Source organism: Desmodus rotundus, chromosome 1 (assembly GCF_022682495.2).
Source record: "Desmodus rotundus isolate HL8 chromosome 1, HLdesRot8A.1, whole genome shotgun sequence".
In the NCBI taxonomy this organism is placed as follows: Eukaryota; Metazoa; Chordata; class Mammalia; order Chiroptera; family Phyllostomidae; genus Desmodus; species Desmodus rotundus.
Genome location: NC_071387.1, coordinates 19,556,844 through 19,580,917, shown reverse-complemented (window position 1 = coordinate 19,580,917; position 24,074 = coordinate 19,556,844).

Sequence of the window (24,074 nt, the reverse complement as noted above, 5' to 3'; positions counted from 1 at the left end):
GCCAGCTTCTATATTTTCGCATGGGAAAGGTTGCTGCTCTTCCCTGAAAGCTCTAGGTAGCGAGTATATCAACTTTCCTAAGAAGCCCAGGATCTTTAAAGAGGAAAGGATGGAGACTGCAGCCTCTACTCCCCTACACTCCAAGCCCATGGAAATCTGGGATGAACCACGGTGCCGCTGAGCAAGAGATGCTTGCAGAAACAATGAGTACACCAAAGGAGAAATCATTGAGGAAAAAAAAAAGGTTAGTTTTTTGTGTTTTGGTTTTGTTTTTGGGTAAGGGGTGCAGCCTCAAGACAAGCTTAGGTTTTAGGGGAAAGGCAGCAGCAGGTAGCTGAGATAGGAAGCCCCTGCAGAACTGGCCCCTCTGGTATCGAATTGAGCTGATCGAAGAACAACAACCAAGCACAGAATGTGGTGGCCCAGCCAGGAACCCCGGCTCTGGCAGGAACCCAGAGCTTCAAGTCCATGTTCTCTACTGCAGACAGGCTCTCCTCCCGCCGCACAGGACCGGCCTCCCGACAGCAGCCAGACACAGCAAAAGCCAAAGCAATAGTGCCAATGGACTGATTCAGCTCGCCAGTCCCCTCTCCACCTAGCATGTGGAAGTAAGACTCGCACTCTCTGGACTACACGTGCTTTCATGGAAAATTAATTGAAAACGAACACACTTGCCAATCCTTGCATCCAAGCTGCTAGAGCAGACCACTTTCCTAACAATTACAAAATACCTGTTACAAATCTGGCACCCCAAGAGAAACTTCAAAAATGTTCCCAACAATCAATGAGACATTGTTATTCTAAGAAAACAGATGGACTTTGAGCAAAATAAGTGAGTCAGAAAAAGCTAAGAACCATATGATTTCACTCATATGTGGCATATAAAACTGAAACTCATTGACACAGCCAACAGTATGCTGGTTACCAGAAGAAAGAGGGTAGGGGACTGGGAGGGATAAAGGGGGCCAAAAAACTTCACAAGAAGCTTTTCTTTGTTGTTGTTTTGTTTTTTTAAAGGGTTGTCCAATGACACAGAGCTCGTAAGTGGTGGAGGAAAGAGTCAACAGCAGGTCAACCTGACTTGGAAAGTCAGGGGTTTTTTTACAACATCACGTTGGCTACCTCTGAAGCGATGAGAATTCTCACAAGGATGCACTGGCTAGTCAAGTTCCTCAGAGAGCATCCACAATTCTTAACTGATTGCTTTATGTCGGGATTAGATCATGTAACTCGTTTTTGGAATACGAAGGGGAAATATCAGATGGGCCTAGAACCAGCCATCTAGCCCAGTCAAACTTCTCTGGGCTCACTGACAAATTTAGGAGTTCCAGAATGAGAGGTTTTCTGAATAATAAAAGAGGCCATGACTCCACCTTCTCTGGAAGAAACACTGAAGTTGCTATAGCGAAGCCTTGAAGATCTTTCGGTCTCTTTTCCTGTGTAAATAAGGCGGGGTTTGTCACTAATCTAAAATCCACCCACTCAAGAATTGATGGGGCACCCCTAGAACTTTCCGAATGTTGAACTCCGTAGGCAAAAAGGACAACTTACACTTCGGCATTGTTTTTACATTCTTTTTCTGATTGTAAAATAGGATTTGACTTTGTATGAATCATGGAATAAAAATAATTTGTAAAAAGCAAAATATTTGATTCATAATCTCCTGCCGTGATAAGAACTCACCAATTCAAATCACTACGTTTCCTGTCACAACTATTTTTAAAAATCGTAATTAGTACTTCATATGGAAACAGTTTTAAATCCTTCTTCTTTCGCTTAACATTACATCATGCGTTTTTCCCCTAGCCATTACAAATGTCCACAATGTGCCAAGCTTGTAATTCTGGGTATGGGCCGTCAGAGATTCTAATCATAGAATAGAGAATTAAAAAAAAAAAAAAGACATAGTGCCTTACTGCTAATATGTTCTTGGCAGAAAAGGTAACCAAAGTCAGCACACCGGATGAGGCTGTACATGAGAGGCCAAAGTATTATTTCAAAAGACATGAACCCCTCTGTTCACTGCAGCTTTATTCACAGCGGCCAAGACATGGAGACAACCAAAGTGTCCTTCGGTAGAGACTGGATAAAGATACTGTACATGTATACTGTGGACTACTACTCAGCCATAAGGAAAGATGAAATACTGCCATTTGCAACCACATGGATGGACCTGGAGAATATTGTGCTGAGTGAAATAAGTGAGTCAGAAAAAGCTAAGAAGCATGTGATTTCACTCAAATGTGGGATGTAAAACTGAAACTAATGGACACAGACAACAGCATGCTGGTTACCAGAAGGAAGGGGGTGGGGGACTGGGAGGGAAAAGGGGGGCCAAACATTTAGTGATGGAAGATGGTTTGACTTTGGGTGGTGGGCACACGATGTAAGAATATACAGGTCATGTATCATGGAAATGCACACTTGAAATTTATATGATCCCATTAACCAATGTCACCCCACTAAATTTAAATTTTTAAAAAGCGTGAGTGGAAAACAAACAAAAAATCAGAGAACATCTATCCAAACTTCAGGGAATAGGAGTTGAACTAGTTAGGGATTTGAAAACCTATAGAGATTTACAGGAATAATGATGTCCACAGGGAGGGAGACTCTCATAAACAAGGTGATTCCATATAATTTAGCATTCAAACTAGGACACTATTGATAACTACACTGGGGCAACAACTGTAAAGGAAGACATTGCTGGTGAAACTGTGACAAACAGCTGTCTTATTTATAGATAGTTTCTAGCCAATCAAGAAGCTATGAAGATGAAGAGTTCTTAGGACTCCCAAGCTGAACCGCAACGACTGCATTGGCAGTAATTCCTCTGGAACGTTGTATGCGAATGGCAGTAGCAAGAGTTCTCGTTCTAACCCTGTTTCACTGTTGTCACCGTTCAATAGTATGCTGCTGAAAGTCAAAAACAATGTTTCAGTATCGTTAAACAAATAACAAAACAAGAATGGTCCAGTGGGATTCATGAGGCAGAGACTAAAAAGTTCCCCAGGCAATGGAGCACAAGTGTCCATTGATTACTCAATGCATTCACTAGAAACTGTCTATTATATGTAGGAAATTAATTATACAATATTCCTAAGGTCCCTGGGCTCTTCCGTCAGTCCCTGCATTTATCTCAATGCATCATTGTGATGCCAGGCTTTCCCTTATGTCCTTTGTCTGTTCTCTGTCACAGAAATGCTAAATGGAGAATGAGGTTTGGTAGAGTGAATGAATGAGGAGTAGTCAAGAATGGGTGGAACTGCACGCAGAAAGGCACGTGGAATCCACGGTGGAGTCAATGCCACCGTGACTCCACAGGGACACAGGAGCACATCACTGTTTGCCAGGCTGAGCCAGAAATGTGTCTGAGGCAGAGGACACACTGTTTCTCTGATGTAGATGGACTTCCCAGGGCCTGAGCTGGTTAGTGTGCATTTCTTTTTTTTTCCCCCACATTTTTTTTATTGTTGGTCAAGTACAGTTGTCTCCATTTTCCCCTCACCCCAACCTCCCACCGTTGTTCCTACTCTCCTTCGGTTTTGTCCATGTGTCCTTTATACATGTTCCTGAAAACCCCTCCCCTTTTTCCCCGTTATCCCCTCCCACCTCCCCTCTGGTTGCTGTCAGTTTGTTCTTATTTTCAGTGTCTCTGGTTCTATTTTGCTTGCTTGCTTGCTTGCGTGGTTAGTGTACGTTTCTGAACAGTCCTTTGTGCCCAGGAGATGCTCCCATTACTTCAACATTATAAGCAATTTTAATAAAGTCTTTTTCTCCTTTGCCAATCCAGAGTCCATTTTGGTTGCACATTCTTACTTCCTCTGACTGATAAAGCCATTTAGAAGCAAAATGCCCATCATTCCTCCAATCATCTTCTAGTCCAAAGGTTTAAGTCCTTAAAACCTACATTAAACCCTTACAACCAGAACACATAGAGTAGCTTTCTACTTTCCATAGTTTTTATTTTTATGTAGAAACCTTCTTGAGAAAGTCACTCTAAAGTTGAAATAATGGTACATGTGAGAAAGGTGTAGAGAGAAACAGGAATGGGCGTGGTCAAAGGGAACTTGTCCTTAATCTGTTATTTTCTGATTTTTAATAACAAGAATATATGTGTGCAATAAAAACTCATTTAAAAATAATTCAACTTTAATACCTAGCATAGACCTAGAACTGGCATTTACTCAATAAGTGCTTGTTGGAAGAATGGGTGAAAGAAATATCAAATACTTGCAGACCATTATTTCATAGATGAAGCAGATGGCAGTGCAAATGTTGAATGCTGGCCCATACCTCCACTGCACGATGGCCTAGAATGGTAGGTGTCCATGTCTGAGCAATATTTGTAGCAGAATTTAGGTAGGAGAAGGGAACAAAAATGTATGAAGACATGGCTATGCTACTCCTAGATGGATGTGTACATTTAGAGTCTTTAGTTGAAAGCAACAGAATAAATTATGGCTGAGTTGATAAGAGCTTTATTAAAATTGCTGGGAAGTTTGGAGAAGCAGGCTTGAGAAACGGTGGGAACTGGGGAAGGCTGAGCAGCCCAACTCCAGATGAGGGCAAACCAGAGGACCAGTCTGGCAGACTTTGCTGCCACCACTAAATTTGAACTTGGACAGTCTGATTCCAGACTCTTCACCACCATTGTATCCTACCCAAGTCAGATATGTAAAAGAATCTTTACGGCAGTGAGTGACTGCTTCATACTCTCTTGCTGACATTTTTTATGGCCTCTGGTGTTTGATCAGAATGCCTTCTCCCTAATCTATTGATTTTCTGAGGTCTCCTATCGCCCCCAGGGCACAGGGAAGACATGGACCAGAATAATGTAATAATGTGCTAATGGAAGGGAGAACACATGTGTATGTAGCAACATTCACTGGCAGTAAGAACTGATGAGAAGTCTAGGACACAAGATGGGTAAATGGGTGTATTTGTCCCCAAAAAGAGGAGCCAAAAAATTTTTAATGACTTCATATTCCGTTTCACTTGGCAATTAGATAAGTTACTGTTTTAAATCAACCACACTCTGAAATTATCCTTCACTGAAGGATGCCAACAATATCTATTTCTCTATTTCTTTCTCTCTCAGCATTATTTCAAAGTAAAATACATACATTGTCCTCAGGCTCCATAGAGCTATTCCAGTTCCTCAATAACTCAGCTCTTTGGAAGGAGCTTAAGTAGAGTAGAAATTCTACTTTGTCTTCTTGGAGTAAAATTCCAGTGGTCTACCACCTTTTTCTGTGACAAAGCTTTCTGGCTGAACATTAACAACGTTCTCCATAAAAGACAAATACCAAGCACTTGAGTAAGACCCAGGCAAAACAGTGTGTGCACACTTATTCGGCATGAGAAAACCCAAAATATGCCTGACGGCAAAGTTTGACTCCATTTGCCACAGACACTCTAGCAAATGTACAAACCTACACTCAACTTATTCAACAAGTCACATCGCCTTTCACCAACCTAATCTGTTACGCAGCGATGCCAGCTTATGTATTATAAAAGTAAAAGAAGTTATTCACTGCCCTTGTTTATTTTTTTAGGGTAGGGGTGCATAATGGTGTGTGGAGTGCATATGCCTTGGGAAAGAATCTATATCCTTTCACATCCTTGAACAACTGAGAAAATGACAGTTAGGGAACTGCCTGGAAACCTCCCTTAGTCTTGAAATGCTCTCTTTACATACATTATACTTTTCAGAGTTTAGACTAAAATTTCATAGAAACTATGACAGCACCCAAAATGCTTACAATGTAGTACAATTACTACAGTATACCGTATCTCTGCCGACTGTAGTGGAGAGAAGTCATCCTTGCTATTGAGGCAAGACTATTTGGTAATACTGAGCCAGCATAACACAGAGGGGAAAACAGAGAATTTGGAGGTAGACCCTGGCTGGAAAACATCTAGTCCAGAATGCCTGCATGTCTGTCTGTAAGCCCCTGACAACCCATTGTCTACAAAGATAGACGCACTTCCTTCTCTTCAGAGACTGTTTCCAAATGAATGAAAAGTCTGTAAATGGCCATGAGCTGCTTCAAAACAAGAGTGCACTGTACACATCAAATTATTCATTCTTCCACGGGTTGCAGTACATGTATTCTTGGCACAGAGATAAATGTGATAGTGTCTACCCAGTTTGCTGAAGGGACAATTAACTTAATAATACACTAAATTGGTTTTATTTTTTAAAAAAGAAAAATTTTTTCAATATTTTGAATTTTTAAATATTTCAAAATTTTTCATTTAAAATTTTTAAATTTAAATTTCAACTTATAAAAACAGAAGAAGAAAAGTGTAAGTGGGTCCTACGGAAAAAATGTATGCATCGAGAGGAAAAGATTATCTCAAGATCATGAACTTACTCACATGTGCGAAGTCCCTTTTACTTGAGAGTTAGCACATGCACAGTTTCAGAGATTCGGACATGGAAGTCTTCAGAGGGGGCATTATTCCATCTACAGAATTTCCTTCAGATCTTGGCTCACATGTTATTTCATCAGAAAAGACTCTGAAACACCCACAACGAGCTTCCACTCCATCCCTATACCTATCCTTCTCACCGCACTTTATTCTTCTGCAGAGCCCTTCATGCCAACTAACGCACACAGTCTCCACTAGGCCAGGGACGCCGTGTTGCTCACTCATGTATTCCCGTAGCTAACGCAGTATGAAGCACATGTGTGGTAGATGCTCAGTAAACATTTGTTGAGTAAATCAATGAATTTAAAAAATTGCCTTTATTTCTAGGGGAAAAAACAGGGGGGTGGGCAGGAAATACCAGGGATGGGGTCTCTTGTATCAAGAAAGAAATAATGAAAAGAGAGACAGAGAGAAAGGAGGAAGGAAGGAAGGAAAAGGGATGGAAATTGGCTCTCTTCAAGTAGCTATTGAATTGTGAAAGCTCTCTAGTATTAGTCCATAAATTTTCACTAAATATGCATTAGGTTCCTTAAATTTTGGCCAGAGCAGTAATGGAGGAGGCAAAATGTAAAACGCCTATACATTTGTCAAGAAACGTCTTACTTCTTACATGTTCCACTTACCTCCATGGTAACCTAAGGAAGGTAAGTCTAAGGAAACTCAGAAAGGGAGGAGGAAAGGAGAATATTGAGCCCACAAGGACAGTGAACAAAAGTCTGTTGCACCATGATTTGGAGTCTGTTACTCAGATGCAAAGAATCTGGCAAAAACAGGCATCTTGTTCTTGGGATGTCAGAGAGAATCCAAATGATTCAAAATCCAATCAGTGGCTTTGAGCAAACACATGTTCTTTCCTCCTGCGAGTTTTCAACAATAATTCCTCACGCAGATTTTATAGAGCTAGAAACTACTAGAATAGGGACCAAGTATAGGAAACACACGAACTGCCCTGGCTTGCTGAGATTTGGAGCTGATGCAGAGCCCTGAGGCACAACCGAGGGAGAACACAGGCGGGGGAGTGATGGGTTACAGGGGACACTGGATTCTGGCAAGGGAGTGCCTGCTCTGGGATTCTCATAGCTCAATAACGGCACTTGAAACTTTGCTTTTACTTTTTGTTAAAATGTATGAGGCCACATGATTTTTCCAGTCACTCTTGCTGTATAAAAATTATCCCACAATTTAGTAGCGTGAACTACAATTGTTTGATTTTGCTCACAATTTTGAGGGTCAGGAATTTGGGAATTTGAGAACTAAGTAGTTCTCACATGGGTCCGTCATGCGGTTGCATTCACATGTCCCCCAAGGCTGCAGTGGCACCTGATGGCTTGCCTGGCTGGACATCCCAGGCACGTTGCTGGCAAGTGCTGCTAGCCTTCTGCTGGGAGCTCATCTGATTACACACTCCTCTCCAGCATGGCGCTCTTACGCTCGTCAAACGTCTTACATAGCTTCTTCTATCCAGTGACAGATCATGGCTTCTTTATCCCCAGAAATAAACATGAAAGCCACATGGCCTTTTCTGACCTTGACATCACTTCTGCTGCATTCTATTAATTACAAGTGAGTCTCTAAGGTAAGTTGCTCAGTTGCCAAGCAACTGTTCTTTCAAATGATCTTAGCCAGTTTGTCCAACTAGCTGTTCCTTTTCTTCTTGGTATGTGCTGTGTCCCACTTAGGACTTTGTTACGCTTGTTTGTACTGGGATATTCACTTCATATCTCTTCATGGAAGACACTGCTAATTCTTATGCAATTTATTTGGAGTTTATGGAAGACTGTGCTTCCCTCCAAAATTCACTGTACAGCACAGGGTCAGGCCGTGTGATGCTGTAGCTCCCTGTATCTCTATTTTAACTGACTCTGTGAATAGCATTTTTCCACAGGTTATACTGTCTTTTCTAACCCAGCGATCACCCTTTGTGGCAATGGAAAAAAGTATAAAGATGCTCCTTTGGGTTTTTCATCGTGTGCCTTTAAAATGTCATAATGCTCCTTTTGTAACCCCACTCATCAATGACCTGGGGTGGGTATGCCACTGATATTGCCATTTAATTAATGGTTCCATGCCAGTTCTATATAAGGTGCAATGACTATGTCAATTCAAGCTATTGGCATTTAATTCCATCAAAAATTATCTCATGGTATCAGAATAATCTGAAGAATTATCCAACAAAAGAAAATAGATGTGAAAAATAAAAAGGCTCAGTGCTACGTGAACTGGGCCTGACTCATCCCCCAACCTTGTGTGTTGAGCAAGGGCCTCGCCACACCCCACGGAAGCCCTCAGCATCACTACAGTGTCCTAGGGCTGGGACAGACATCAGGGCTCGAGGAATAAAAGGCAATCAGCGTCAAAATGCTCCTGCACTCGGATGAAGGTAAGGTTGCCATGTTTTTGATAAATACACCTAATTGCTTTATTTGATTATCTATTTCCTTCTTCAGTGTTCAATTTACAAGAAAAAAATAAAGATCTTTTGAAAAAGCCTTGAAGAGTTCATTTTCCATCAGCCTTCATATTTAAGGAAAAAAAATTAGTGTTTGTAATATATTGCTTCACAACATGGTTTTTGATAATGTCTAAACTGTTTACATTGCTTTTGGGAGACAATTTAAGCCATCATTAAAAAGAAAAAAAACAGCTGAACCATGTATTACAGTAACTCAGTGACTTCCTGATTCTGTGTATTGTGAGCTTACAATTCCTTTGCTTTGCTACTAGGAAATTTTTTCCAGTGAACTTTGTGTAACATAATGAATGTCCATATATAGAATCCAAGAGGAGAGCTTGGTCTCCAAACTCCATATATTGATTTTTAAATATTTATTTAACATTCACAGTGACAATACGCATGATTGTGTGGCATGAGAGACTACCAGCCTGAGACAGGACAATCCACCAGATCTAGATAAACAAGTACAACCAAACCAAGGTTCTGGGTCTGTGACCTGATAAGACTTCAGCTGCTCGAGCCTCATTTCTGCTTCCTCCCACCTCCTTTTCCTCAGCTCTTTTGGTTTCCAGCAAAATTCTTAGATGGCTCCAGAAGTCTCTCTGCTGTAGCCAAGGCACCTCCTCAGAGATTGTCTCGCTCAGCCACAGCTGCTGCCTCTCCTAGCCCCTGCTACTTCCATTGGCCTGCGGTCCTAGGCAGCAGGAGGAGGCGACAGAGCATCTCGTCACAGAAACGGCTTGTACTACTGTCAGAAACACTGAGACCCCAGAAGCATCTGGGTGTGACTGCATGCTCATTAATAGCTTTTTCTTATTTCTATTTCCTCTGATGTGGCATGTCAGACATTTCTAAAGAGGAAAAAAGAACTTTCCACATTCTTTCAAAGCTGAAAATAACTGATCATATAAAAAGTGAAAAAGATTGAAGTAGAAATGGAAAAACAAATTATTTGAGCTGAGGACATGTTTAAGCTATAAATGTTGATTGATCTAATTCCTCTTACTGCTCTGTCTATTCCTCTAGATGAAAAGATTAGTAACACTGGAAACTTTCAAGGATGAAGTTCCAATACCAGGCGGTATTTGCGTTTTTTCTTTTTTTACTGTAAATAATTTTAGGAAATATTCATCTCTTCTATGCAATAAAATATTTTCCATAAAATTAAATAAGAATGTCTTATATTGGTATTGGTTTTTAAAGATTACAGAGAGAAACAGCATAAATTATTCCACCTGATCCTCAAACAACCCCGTGAAGCAGACAGGAAAGTTACACCGTGGTGCCCATTTTCAAGATGAGAAAATTGAGGCTCAGAAATCATCAAGCTCCTTACTAGGATCTTATAAATAGCAAATGGTAATCATTGGCCTTGATTGAAGTTCAATGTACCTTTCCATTACATCCTAATGCCTCTTCATTTATCTCTCTTTTTATTTTTCTGGAAAAATCAGGGCACTGCTATTTCAAAGTTGAAAAGTTTGCTGAGTTTGCAGGAAGAAGTTCCTCCTTTTTAAAACTGTTTGGATAATAGATCTTCATTGTACAAAAACAAGAGAAAAACTTGAAAAGCAAAAGAGGTACAACCAAACTCTGGGCTGTCATCTAGAGATAATAACACCTAGAAATAATAACCTGGTGTATTTCCTTCCTGATTATTTCCTAGGCAATTCTATCCATGTAAATAATCACATATTTGCTTACCAAAAAAATGTGTCATTTTTACAGACTGCTTTGTGCCTCGCCTTTTGCTCTTACTATATTCAGAACAATTTTTATGTTAGCATTTCAATGTCTATACCATCATTTTGATGACTGCATAATGTCTTATAATATAGGTATATCTAAATTTATTTAAACAATCCCCTAAAATATCAGCTTTAGATTGTTTCCAAACTTCTTCTGTTATAAATAAGTAGTGTGAATATTTCCTTAAGAAATATCAGACAAGCCCAAAATGAAGGACATTCTAAAAAATAATTGCCTTGACTTTAGCAAAAGAAAAGGTCAAGAAACATAAGGAAAAAGTTAAAAATTGCTTTATATTAAAAAAGACTAAAGAGACCAGCCATAAAAGACATAATTGGAACCATTAACAAAATATGAATATGGGGCATGAATTAGATAAAAGTATTGTATCAAGGTTAAATTTTCTGATTTGGATAATTGTTCTCACTCTTGGGAAATATCTATTGAAGTATTTAGAGGTAAAGAAGCATGAGTGATATGTACAAAACCTTGATAAGAAATAAATCAAAGTGGAATCCTAAAAAATGTTCAAGTAACCCAAGTGCAAAAAAAGAGAAATAGCCCTGGCTGGTATGGCTCAGTGGATTGAGTGCTGGCCTGCCAACCAAAGGGTCATTGGTTTGATTCTCTGTCAAGGCACATGCCTGGGTTGCGGGCCAGGTCCCCAGTAGGGTGGCACATGAAAAGCAACCACACATTGGTGTTTCTCTCGCTCTCTTTCTCCCTCCCTTCCCCTCTCTCTTAAATAAATAAATAAAATATTTAAAAAAGAGAGAAAGAAACAGAGGGATAAGAACTAGAGGAAACAAATAGAAAACAAATAAAAATGCACACTTAAGCCCTAATATAATAATTACCTTAAAATCTAAATATACCAGTTAAAAGACCAAGATTGGCATTGTAAATTTAAAAAAAAAAAAAAAGCCATGAGCCATTAATACATTGTCTACAAGAAACTCACTACAATTACGTATAAGAGCATAGGTATGTCAAGTAAAAGAATGGAAAAAGATACATGGTGCGAACATTAATCCAAAAGTCACCCCCCAAAAAGAAGTCAACTGAAGTTTAAAGCAAAACCAGTAACATTTGTAGAAGTAAAATATGTGACAAGAACCCATAGAAAAGGAGAGGGCCACTTCTCTCCTGAAAAGCCTCCCCATTTCACTGCAAGCCAGTCCTAATGTCCTACAGGTCCCCATGCCATCTGGACCTGTCACCTCTCACCTCCTCTCCCACTCTTCTCCCCCTTGCTCACTGGGCTCCAATCACACCAACCTGTGAGGCTGCTCCTGGAGATTTCTGCCCAAACTCCCGCCTTCGGGCCTGAGCACCGGTGGCTGCCTCTGCCCCGAAGGGCCTCCCACCCCGAAGACCAGAGGCTAACTCACTTCTAATCTGCTTCTGGAAAAATCGTCTTCCGGTGTAACTCACACACTCCTCCCCAAAGCTCTGCCCTATTCTGTTTGTCCCAAACACTCACCACCTTTTAACATATTATATAATTTCCTTATTTACCAAGTTTACTTATTTTGTTTCACCCTGCTAGACTGTAAATCCTAATCAAGTACGGACTCAGTCTGTTTTCTTGTTAAAGGTATCCCAAGTCCATGGAATAATGGCTGGTATGTATATTTGCTTAATAAATGTTTGGTTTTAAATGAATGAATGAATGAATTGATTAATTAATTAGTATTTGTTGGAGGGTGGTGGAAAACGAGAAAGATGTTTGCGATCCAGCAGACATTATTGTGAGAACACACAACACCAAAAGAGAAGACGTGGCTAAAGTAGGCACTTCAAACTCATTGTAGCCTTTTGTGTAGAGGACCACCCAGATGAAAATAATACTTTAAGAATAGCAGTGTAGCACAGGTTAACAAGTGTAACCTCAAACACAAGTCCATTTTTCACAAAGAGACCAAGTAAGTGAGGAGGCCCACGCAGTTCTGTGTCAGCGCTTTCGAACTGCATATCCTATGCTCACAGTCACCTTGGCAGAAGAATAGTGTGATGTTTGCACAAAGCACCTAGGTGTGTGTGCCCATCGTTTTCTATTCCTTTTATTCATTTTTTTAAAATTCATTGCACAAAAAAATGCTAGAGCTAAGGGCTTTGCAGAACATCCATTAGAGATAAGTAATACCTGGCTGCTGTTTGTTCGTTTTCAACTAGCAGACGTCTCTAGGCATAGGTGTCACCCAGAGGAGTAATGTAAATACGTCGTTTAAACAAGGAATTCAAGTAGAAAATGGAAATCACTGAGGTACCATTAATGCCTATACCAGCTTGCATCATCGGGAAACAGGAGGAAATATGCACCTACCACCTGAGCTATGGTAACGGCACATCAAGCTGTTCTGTCATTCTACAAGCCTGCTGGCACCCTTCCAGATGAAAACACAGTCAATCTCCAAGAACCAGCTCTAATGCCATCTCTCTTCATGAGCACTCAATGATTCCCACAAATGAATGAGATACTGGCTGTTAACCCCTCTAGCACTTCATTGAAATCAACTTACGGCACTTACCTTACTTACCTCTTTGGTATTAGAGTTATGAGTAATAAGGGTAGGAATCCCATGTTTTTAATCTTTTGTATCTCCTCTGGCACCTCTCACATATATCCAATGACTCCTTATTAAATTGAACTAAGTCAAATGCTTACAAAAGCATTCCCATTCCAGCAGGCCCGCAAATACCTCTATAATGCAGGCATTTGTTAAATGTATTTGAATGGAATCTTGAGATTTATATTTCTGGCGACTTTCCTTCTATTCTATATGAGCTCAGGTGAACTACTGAGTAAGGTCGACAGCTATAACTTGTTCTTGTTCTTTTATTTAAGTTAACAAACTTTCTCTCTTTAGCCTAATTTTCCTGATTTTGGATATAAAGTGACATATGACTTGAATGATTGCCTGAATCATTCGAATGTAGACTCCACGAGGGCAGTACATTTTGTCACTTGGTTCATTGCTCTTGCAGTGGTTAAAACAGTGCCTGGAACAATATTCAATAATAACTGTCGAGTGAAGTAGTTCGAAGAACCATGCAAAACCAGCTTGCGGCCAATAAACTATGAAAAACAACATTTATATTACTATCACAGTGGTAGACCATTTCCTAACAGCCTCAAAACTTTCTCTCAGCTCCATAGGCACTTGTCTCTCTGTACTGACAGGTGGTCTGTTTCCTTTCTCCTTGAGTCTGAGCTGGCCTTGTGTCACCAGAATGCATGGATGTGATCTTCTGGGTCTTATGCCCCCAGATCCTAAAAGACTTGTACCCTCTGCTTAATCCCTTGGATTCATGGAATCCAAAGCAAAAGAGAAGCCCAGCCCATAGGCCCTGGGCTAACCCAACCATGCCAGCCACCCCAGCAGAGGCTCCTAATGTGGAAGTGATCTTAGATGTCCCAATCACCCAAATTCCCAGCCAAACGCAACTACACGAATGATGCCACCCAACACGTTGAATGAAGACAGCCATCCCACCAAGCCCTCCACAGTTGGAGAATCATGAGTCAGTAACTGCTTTCTGTGGTTAGAAACCACTAAGAGTTGGGGTGGTGTGTTATACACACTAAATGACTGAGACAATTTTAATTTTTTTCTATGTATCTATCCTATATGCACAAAGAATACTGTGGAATGATTATCACATAATGTGTGTTTCCACATGCTGACGTCCTTTGATGGGGCTTTTTATTTTTAGTTGTTTGCTTAATACTTCATATTGCTAGAATTACATTAATAAAAATGTATTTTATAAAAATAATAATTATTCTTTTCTACATTTGTAGATATCCAACTACTCTACTACAAGTTTATAAAAGTGAGCTATTAATGTTTGCTTTTCTGTATATGTTTTATACCCAGATTAGCAAGTTTCCCCCAAATAAACAAGTTGATATTGTGATTTAAATTACATTAAATCTATAAATCAATTGATAGAATACTGCAATTTTATGCTTCTGAGACTTTCAATCCATGAACATTGTATGGATTTTATGGTATTTTAATAAAATATTCTAATTTTCCTTAAAAGTTTGCAAAAATATATTACATTTATACCTAGCTAATTTATATTTTTATGCTATTTTAACTGGTATGTGTTTCTACAGTTACATTAACTATTGGTTGCTGGTATATAGAAGTAGAATTGATTTGTGTATACTGATTTTTGTACCATGTAAATTTACTACTTCATTTGGTAATTTTAGTCTATCTAAAAATTTTTTGAATGTCAATAAATATTAGTTCTTCTCTTCAAACCATTATTCCTTTACTTTTTTCTTTTCTTTACCAAATTGATGCGGCAAGGATTTCCATTTCAGTGTTAGAAAGAAGTCATCCGTGAAATCATCTTAATCTTAAAGGAGATATTTTCTATGTTATTCATGAAGGATAATGTTTGCCCTATGCTTTTGGAAGCTAACTTTTTTTTAGATTAGGTAGTTTTCTTCTATTATTAGTTTGCAAATAATGAATGTATGATAAATTTTATAAAAATTATTTTTTCTGTACTATCAAGATGATCATATTTTTTCTCCCTCTGTTGGTCAATATGGTGAATTAAAGTAAATAAAGTTTCTAATATTAGAATCATTAGACCAACCTGGCATTCCTGGAATGAATCTACCTTGGTTATAATAAATTCAAGGTTTTATTCAGTCTTGAATTTGATTAGTTAATTTTTTTAGACTTTTTGCATCCGTGGTTATAATGAAATGATCTATAATTTTTCATTTTTTAATATCCCTGTCCAGTGGTGATACTATGGTTATATTAACCTCATATCAATCATATGTATATCAAACAAAAAAATGAAGTTTAAAAATCACATGATCATATTAATAGATGTATAAAATGCATTTGACAAAATTCAACAACAATTTGTGTTTTAAAAAACTCTCAGCAAAGTAGGGATAGAGGGAACATACCTCAACATAATAAAGGCCATATATGACAAATCCACAGCTAACATTATGTTCAATGATGAAAAGCTGAAAGTCTTTTCTTTAATGTCAGCAACAAGACAATGATGCCTACTATCACCACCTTTATTCAACACTGTATTGGAAGTGCTAGTCACAGCAATCAGATAAGAAAAAAGAAATAAAAGGCATCCAAATTGGAAATAAAGAAGTAAAACTATCATTATTTGCTAAAGACATAACACTATAGAGAGAGAAAACCCTAAAGAATACCCCAAGAACTATGAGAACTAATAAATGAATTCAATTAAGTATCAGGATACAAAATTAATATTCAGAAATTTGTTTTATTTTTATGCACCAATAGCAAAATATCAGAAAGAAAAATTAAGAAAATAATCCCATTTACAATTTCATCAAAAAGAATAAAATACTTAGGAATAATTTAACCAAGGAGGTAAAAAGACCTGTACTTAGATAACTACAAGACATTGAGGAAAGAAACTAAAGAAGATACAGATTAGTGGAAGGAAATGCTGTGCTCATTAAAAAGAAGAAATTTCATTAAAATGTCTCTACTACCCAAAGCAATCTACAGATTCAATGCAATCCCTATCAGAATACCAACGGTATTTTTCACAGAACTAGAAGAAATAAGCCTGAAATTTATATGGAACCACAAAGCCCCTGAATAGCCAAAACAATATTGAGAAAGAAGAACAAAAGTGGAGGTATCACACAACCTAATACCAAACTATATTACAAGACTAGAATAATCAAAGCAACATGGTACTGGCATAAAAACAGACATGTAGGCCAATGGAACAGAATAGAGAACCCAGAAATAAACTCACACCTATATAGTCCATTAATCTATGAGAAAGAAGGCGGGAACATACAAGAGGTAAAGCAAATCTATTCAATAAATGGTTTTGGGGAAAACTGGACTGATACGTGCAAAAGAATGAAACTGGATCAATTTCTTACACCATATTCAAGAATAAACCCAACATGGATTAAAGACTTGAATGTAAGATATGAAACCATAAAATTCCTAAGAGAAAACATAGGCAGCAAACTCTTTAATATTACTCTTAGTAATATTTTTTGAATGTGTCTCCTTTGGCAAAAGAAACATAAAATGAAAATAAACAAATGGGACTGCATCAAATTGAAAATGCTTTGCACAGTGAAGAATACCATCAACACTCCATCAAATTTAAAAGCTTTTGAATGGCTAAAAAGAAATCAACAAAATGGAAAGGTACCCAACCATATGGAAAAACATTTTTGTCAACGATACCTCGGACAAGAGTTTGACACCCGGAATTTATAAGGAACTCATATGACTGAACACCAGGAAGACAAACAACCCAAATAAAAAATGGGCAAAGGACCTGCATAGATACTTCTCCAAGGAGGACATACAGAGGGCCCATAGACATATGAAAAAAATGCTCAGCATCACTAGCCATCAGAGAGATGCAAATTAAAACCACAATGAGATATCACCTTGCACCTGTCAGAATAGCAATCATTAATAAATCAACAAAGAAGTGCTGGCAAGGTTGTGGAGAAAAGGGGCCTGGAGCAGCCACTGTGGAAACTGGTATGGAATTTCCTCACAAAACTAAAAATGGAACTGCCTTTTGACCCAGCAATTCCACTGCTGGGATTATACACTAAGAACCCTGAAACACCAATCCAAAAGAACCTGTGCACCCCAATGTTCATAGCAGCACAATTTACAATAGCCAAGTACTGGAAGCAACCTAAGTGCCCATCAGCAAATGAGTGGATCCAAAAATAATGGTATATTTACACAATGGAATTCTACCCAGCAGAGAGAAAGAAGGAGCTTATACCCTTTGCAACAGCATGGATGGAACTGGAGAGCATTATGCTAAGTGAAATAAGCCAGGCGGTGAGGGACAAATACCATATGATCTCACCTTTAACTGGAACATAATCAACAAAAGAAAAAAGGAAACAAAATATAACCAGAGACATTGAAGTTAAGAACAATCTAACAATAGTCAGGGGGGGATGGGGAGGGGACAGTGGGGAGAAGGGTTTTCAGGAACTGCTATAAAGGACACATGAATAAAACCAAGGGGGAGGGTGAAAGCAAGGGAGGGAGGTGGGTTTGGCTGGGGTAGGGGGGAGTAGTGGGGAGAAAAATGCAGAAAACTGTATTTGAACAACAATAAAGTAACATATGAAACAAAGAAAAGAATAAAAATGATAATTTGAAAAAAGAAAAAAGAACAAACTTAAATTGCAATTGACATCAAATCAAATAAAAAATAAAATACAGCAGTAAAATAAATAAATAAATAAATAAAATATCAGTTCCATGTGAATTGAAACCTAAATATGAAAGGCAAAACTGAAGTTTTTAAAACACTGGAAAATACCTTAATAAATCCAGCATAGGTAAAGGTCTCTTAAACATAAACAAAATTAACCTTAAAGGAAAAATCCAAATATATTAAAATTAAGATCTTTCTCATATTACAATATTTACAACAATATAACTAAGAAAGTACTAGAATCCTGAATATATAAATAACTGTATAAATCAATCAGAAAAAGACAGACAACCTAGAGAAACATAGGCAAAAGTTCTAAATAGGTACTTCACAGAAAAAGGAACTCTACATGGATAATAAACACATGAAAAGATTTTAGATTTCATTGATAGAAAAGTATAAATTAAAAATAACAAAAATTATAATTTCAGAACCAATTCATTGGCAAACAGTCTGACGTTACCATGTGTTGATTGTGAAATGAAGCAGTAAGAAATTTCATGCACTGCTGGTAGGAGGGAAATTAAAATAACCACTTTGGAAATACAATTAGCATTGCCAATTGAATTGAAAATAGGCATATACTATGACCTGGTAAGTCTGCTTCTACAGAGTCTCATGTATATGTAAACAGGAAGCATGTCACCAATTGCCCCAAATTGAAATCAACCCAAATACGGATCATCAGAAAAACGGGTAAATAAATTATGGCAGATTCACACATGGAATATCAGATCACAGTGAACACTGAACATTCATTCACAATGAACATGTGAACATATGAGGCAACAACAGATAGAGGTAACACCATGGAAGAATCTCACAAGCATAACGTTGAGCAAAAATCCAGACACACTGAACAACACATATACCCTGCAAACCCTTCCATGCAAAGTTCAGAAACAGGCAGAACTTAACAATATTGCTTAGAGATGCGTCCATAAACAGTAAAACATAAAGAAAAATAAAACATGAGTATCAAAAAAGTCAAGAAGTAGGATTCTTTTAGGGAGAAGGGAGAAAGTTATGATCAGGGGGGAGCACGCGGGCAGTTTCTGAGATGCTGCCAATGTTCTACTTTGAAATCAGTGTGGCTCTCATACTGCTGTGTGTTTTATTACCATTCATTAGCTCTACATGTTTTATGCACTTCTCTACAGTATATAAAATATGAAAAAAGGAATGTTAATCATTTTCTTTTTTATTTTAAACAAACACTTTGGGAGGCAATAGAGTTGAAAGGTTAAGGGCGAAGCTCTGAAATCTATAAACTGGATTTGTACCCCGCTCCATCGGCCAAGCAATCAGCCCATGACTTTGCATTAGTTAGTTCACCTGCTCTAACAGTCAGAGTTCTAAGTCTCACTGCACTTCGTCATCACCTGGGCAGCTTTAAAAAAAATACTGAAGTCTCCAGAGGTTCTGATTTAACTGGTGGATCACAGCCTGCGCATTGACAGTTTTAAAATTCTGCAGACGTCTCCAACGGGCAGCCCCCACTGAGAACCACCGCTGGCCGTCCTGGTGTCCTCATCTGCAAACCGGGATGACGGCAATGATAACAGAACCATATGAGGATGAAGTACGATATTGTGCGTAGAAGGCTTACGACAGTACCTGGTATGCAAAACATTGAACTGGTCGTTAAGCTACTCAGCCTATGACTTACAAATACATTTTAAAGTTTGATTGCAACTGATATTGAAGAATCCTAAGAAATAGATGGTATTTGTAAGAAATAGGATTGGCTGAAAACATGAATGCAGAGGAATCTGAGACAAGAACCCTGGTTGGTATGCTCTGGGGGGCTGGGGGCGGGGGTGACCTAGAAGAGGAAGCAGACTAGTCTTTTGACTTCAGCTATCTAGACACAACTCAGTTACTCTCTGTTGTGATTTTCCAAGTGCATGAGTAATTCCAAAGCCAGTGAAAGACTTGGCATTATGTTCACTGGCCTTACTGGGGGTGGAATCTTAGAAATGCTAGTTTGTGCCTTATAGATATAATGTTCTCTTTGTCTGAAGACTTTGTTTTCTAACCAAGGAAATAATTAATTAAGCTTGAATTCTCCCATCCCCCTCTCTGATGTTCGAAACAGCAGCTGGGACTCATTTGGGATGTGATATCAGTTTTGCTTGGAATCCATGGTGACACAGGATTTGTTTATTGTCATGCACACGTTACAAAGTGGATTTATGATTTTCTAAACCTATCGCTAATCACTGAATTAGAAATTTCCTTCATTGAGACAAAATTAAAAATCTACTTCTTAACCTCAGACGTCCAAAAAAATATCTTTTTCTCATTCCATTAAAAAGTATTAAATATCTGGAATTCATAATAACATCAATTTTTTTGATTAAGTAAACTGATTTGTCATTTTCAAAAGCCACTTTTGTTGAAAGGGTTATTATACTTATTCCTTTAAATTGTCACTTAGCAAGTAAACACTACAGTAAAATGTGCAGCAAAGGGGGAAAATGGGAAGAAGAGATGCCCTAAACAACAAGATCTCACAGGGCTGGTGAAAACAAAAAATCTGTTGACTGGCTTGGCTCTCAGCTAAATTTCCTCTGGTCCACCTGTCAAATACCAAGAAGAATCAGTGTATTTTGCAGAGGCCCCTATCTCCAGCGCTCTCCTCTGACCTCTTTCTTCCCGACCCCTTGACCTACCCTGCAGGGGCTGCTCCCAGCAACTGCGCCCAGCACCTGGGAGGGAATAAACTCTGCAGGGGCCAATAAGGCAACATTCCACAAAGAACACTGTGGCTGGATAATTCAACAGACTCAGCTGTTATCCTTGCCGCACCCTGGATGGAGGCTTCCACCCAAACCTCCTCCTTCTTCGCTCTTGAAAATTAGAAGCCACAGCTCCCAGACTTTCTTCTCTTAGCTTCCCAGGCAGGCTCCTTCTTCTCCCCACCTCTGCGTCTCCCTGTCCTCGAGCCTCTCCACTGTGCCTTGTGAAACCCCCCTTCCATACAAAACAACTTCCTCTGGTCTACAAATATTTCCTTGAGCATTCCCCCGACATTTCTGACAAACGAACTTGTTAGCTTCCTTTCCAAACCTGTCATTCCATTAGGCAAAATCACCCCTCTGCCACCAGGACACCAACCCTGGAAGTGAACATGACCTTCTCCTCCGATTTGCTTCCCTTTTCCAACCCATTGTCATGTTTTGACACTTCTAACTCTACTGACTTTGTGTGGGGAAGGGCCTAGACTCAGTTATTAACTGTCCTATTTTTAAAGATTTTTTTTTATTATGGAAAGTTTCAAACATACAGTTAAATACAGAGCATAGTACTGCAAATACTCCCTCCATGTGCCCATCACCAAACCTCATCACATTAAACATTTTACAATACTGTATTTGTTCCATTCCCTTTTAAAAAAAATGAATAAAAAACATTACATGAGTTTCCCTGGGTCCACATCACATACCCAGCACAGCGTCTGAGACACAGGACATGCAAAGAATCATTTTCTCAAGAGTGCGTGCACTTGTTGTGAGCCGGCGTGAGTCCCAGTCCCTTATCTATGTCCCTGTCTCCCTTTACAGTCTGCTTCTTTGAACACATATCTGGCTATCTGCACTGCTTGTCCCTCCATGTTTTTCTTGCAGTATACAGATATTTTCCGTGGCTGTGCTTCTTCCCATTTCCGTTTATTTTTCTTTCTCCCCATGCCATTCATTCTGTCTTTCATTTAATAAGAACTTTTTCATAAGCACCTGCTATGTGCCAGGCACTGTTCTAGGCCCTTAGGATATGTAACCTTTTTTCTCTATGTAGCTTTCTCTTTGCTAAAACCTCCAGTTCTGTGTTTCCCAGTCTGAATTTCATCCTGTTTTTCTTTTATCATCGCTACCCTTCTACCTCTTCCCACACTTCTCCTCACCTAACTGGTTACACAAGAAAGTGAAAGCGTGATTTTATTCATTGTTTTTACACTAGAAGGATGTGTTCTCCATGTTCATTTTTAAAAATTGACTAAGAAATAATTTTCTACTGAATGATGTTCAGAGTTCTGACAGTAGAACCAAGTCTTCAAAGAACCTTTTATTTCTCACCGAGCACCCTGCATCCCCACCATACAGAGTCTCTCCCGCGAATTCACGTCCAGGTTCTCCCTCATGACACAGGATGCTCTCCACCTGGACTTGTCAAGGTTTTTGGGAGATGTGACTGCCGCAGGTCTCCAGCACTGAGCGCCATGCCTGATGCGCAGGCCGAGCTCAAGAAAAGTTCATTGTATTTTTTTAAAAAAAAACAATAGAAATTAAGTTACTCCTTACTTGGTAGAGCATGTGTTTTCTTTTAGCTGACGGACTACCACAGACACAAATTCCTCTGCTTTCATTGATCCGCCGAGACAGAAAAAGGGAAGACAAGGACAGACAAGGATGAATTCAGAGTTGTCACTCTGAGAAAAAAACGGGAAACTCTGAGACAGTTCTTCAACCCCAGGAGAAAGAACAATTGGAGGCGGGGTAGGAGCAACTGCACATAGTTTGCCTCCTTATTAATCCTCCAGGGGAAGAAAACCTGTCCCAAGCAGAGGATGTGACAGCTGCAGCTCTACCGTGCATTCCACCATTCACAACAAAATGGAGGAGAATTCAAATACTCTCTAATAACAGGACGAAGGAGCTTCCAAAGGAAAACACCAGGAAAAGGGCCTTGGAGAATTTCCCCCCTTAGAAAACTAAAGAATTCGGCCAAATGGATCTGGAAGACCCCTGTGAGTGGGAGTTTGGAGAGAAGACGGCGTCAAATGGCCCCGCGGAGGTGTGCAAAGAGGGGCATCGGCGCTCAATCAAACAACCAGAAAGTTAAAAAAAAATCATCTCCTCTCTCTAGGCCCCACCCTGGCCAGGCTGGTTTACAATACCTCTAGTGAGGGGCGAGAATTTTATAGCGAAAGATAAAGGCCTTTCTGGCTTACTCCTTTAGGAACTTGGTGATTAGGCTCATTTAGAGAAGTAAGGAGAGCTGTGGAGCAGATAAGCACTCTTAGCAAAGCAGTGCCACCGCCTCTGGGAGCTGCTGGATCTTCCCGGGATAAATAAAACCTCACCCTGAGAGAAGGACAGTCTGTGGCAACACCTGCATGCAATGCAATCAATGCAAAAAAAATCACCCCAGGTGGGGGGTGGGGAGCAGTGCTTGTTAAAAATTCAGATTTCTCGACGCCAGGTCTTGCCGACTGAATCAAGGTTTACGCACAGAGAAGTAGCTCAGTGTTGAATAACTAGGAAGTTTAAAAAAAAAAATGAAACAAAATAAAACACTTTCCTCCCTAGGCCTCAGTCAAATCCAAACTGTATTACAATACTTCTCTGGTATCTTTCTTCTCCACTTGCACAAGCCCGTGAGTGTCAAATGAGTTTCGCCAAGTTTCCCTGGTGATGAATGCACACGCGTTAGAGAAGGGGAGGCTCAGAGGTCTGAGGACCGCAGTGCCTGCAGCCGGCACAGCCTTTGGGTGAGCGCACAGCTACCCGCCCTAGGCCTCTGCTCCGGGACCCTCGAGCCTTGACCTCCGGCCTGAGGAAGGCAGGCGGGAAACCCCTCCTATAGTTCAGAGCCTCTCCGTTTCTGCTTTTGCTTAGATTTGTTACCTTGGACTTTGTATTCTTCTATTTATCACATTATCCTACATGGTTTTGTCTTTCAGCAGATTTATGTACTTTTGATATTACTATTTCATTATTCTAATACATTCCTCTCCCTGAACCCTGGTTTCTTACTAAATTGTCAAAATGTTTCATGGTTCTTGTTTTCTTTTAATTTAGTGATAAAGCAATTATAGTGAATGTTCATTATAGCAGCTAGGAAGGTGGTTCCTTTATTAGTGCTCACTGTATACTTTTTGAAACTTTCTATATGCTTGAAATTTTTCATAATAAGACATTGGGAAGAGGGGATTCCAAAGCTACAGAAAGGGATAGAGTGAAAAGTAAACTCCTCCCTTCTCTTTTCACTTTGGTCTAATTCCCATAAGACAATCACCTTTAACAATTTCTTATCTATTCTTCCCGAAAGTGGCTGTGCATACACAAGCACTTTTTTCCTACCTGGTAGCATACATCCTGTACATAAGAGCATGGAAGCAAGTCTGGGTCTTGCTTTTTGCTGTTATCAACACATCAGGAATATCTTCTCAAATCAGTAT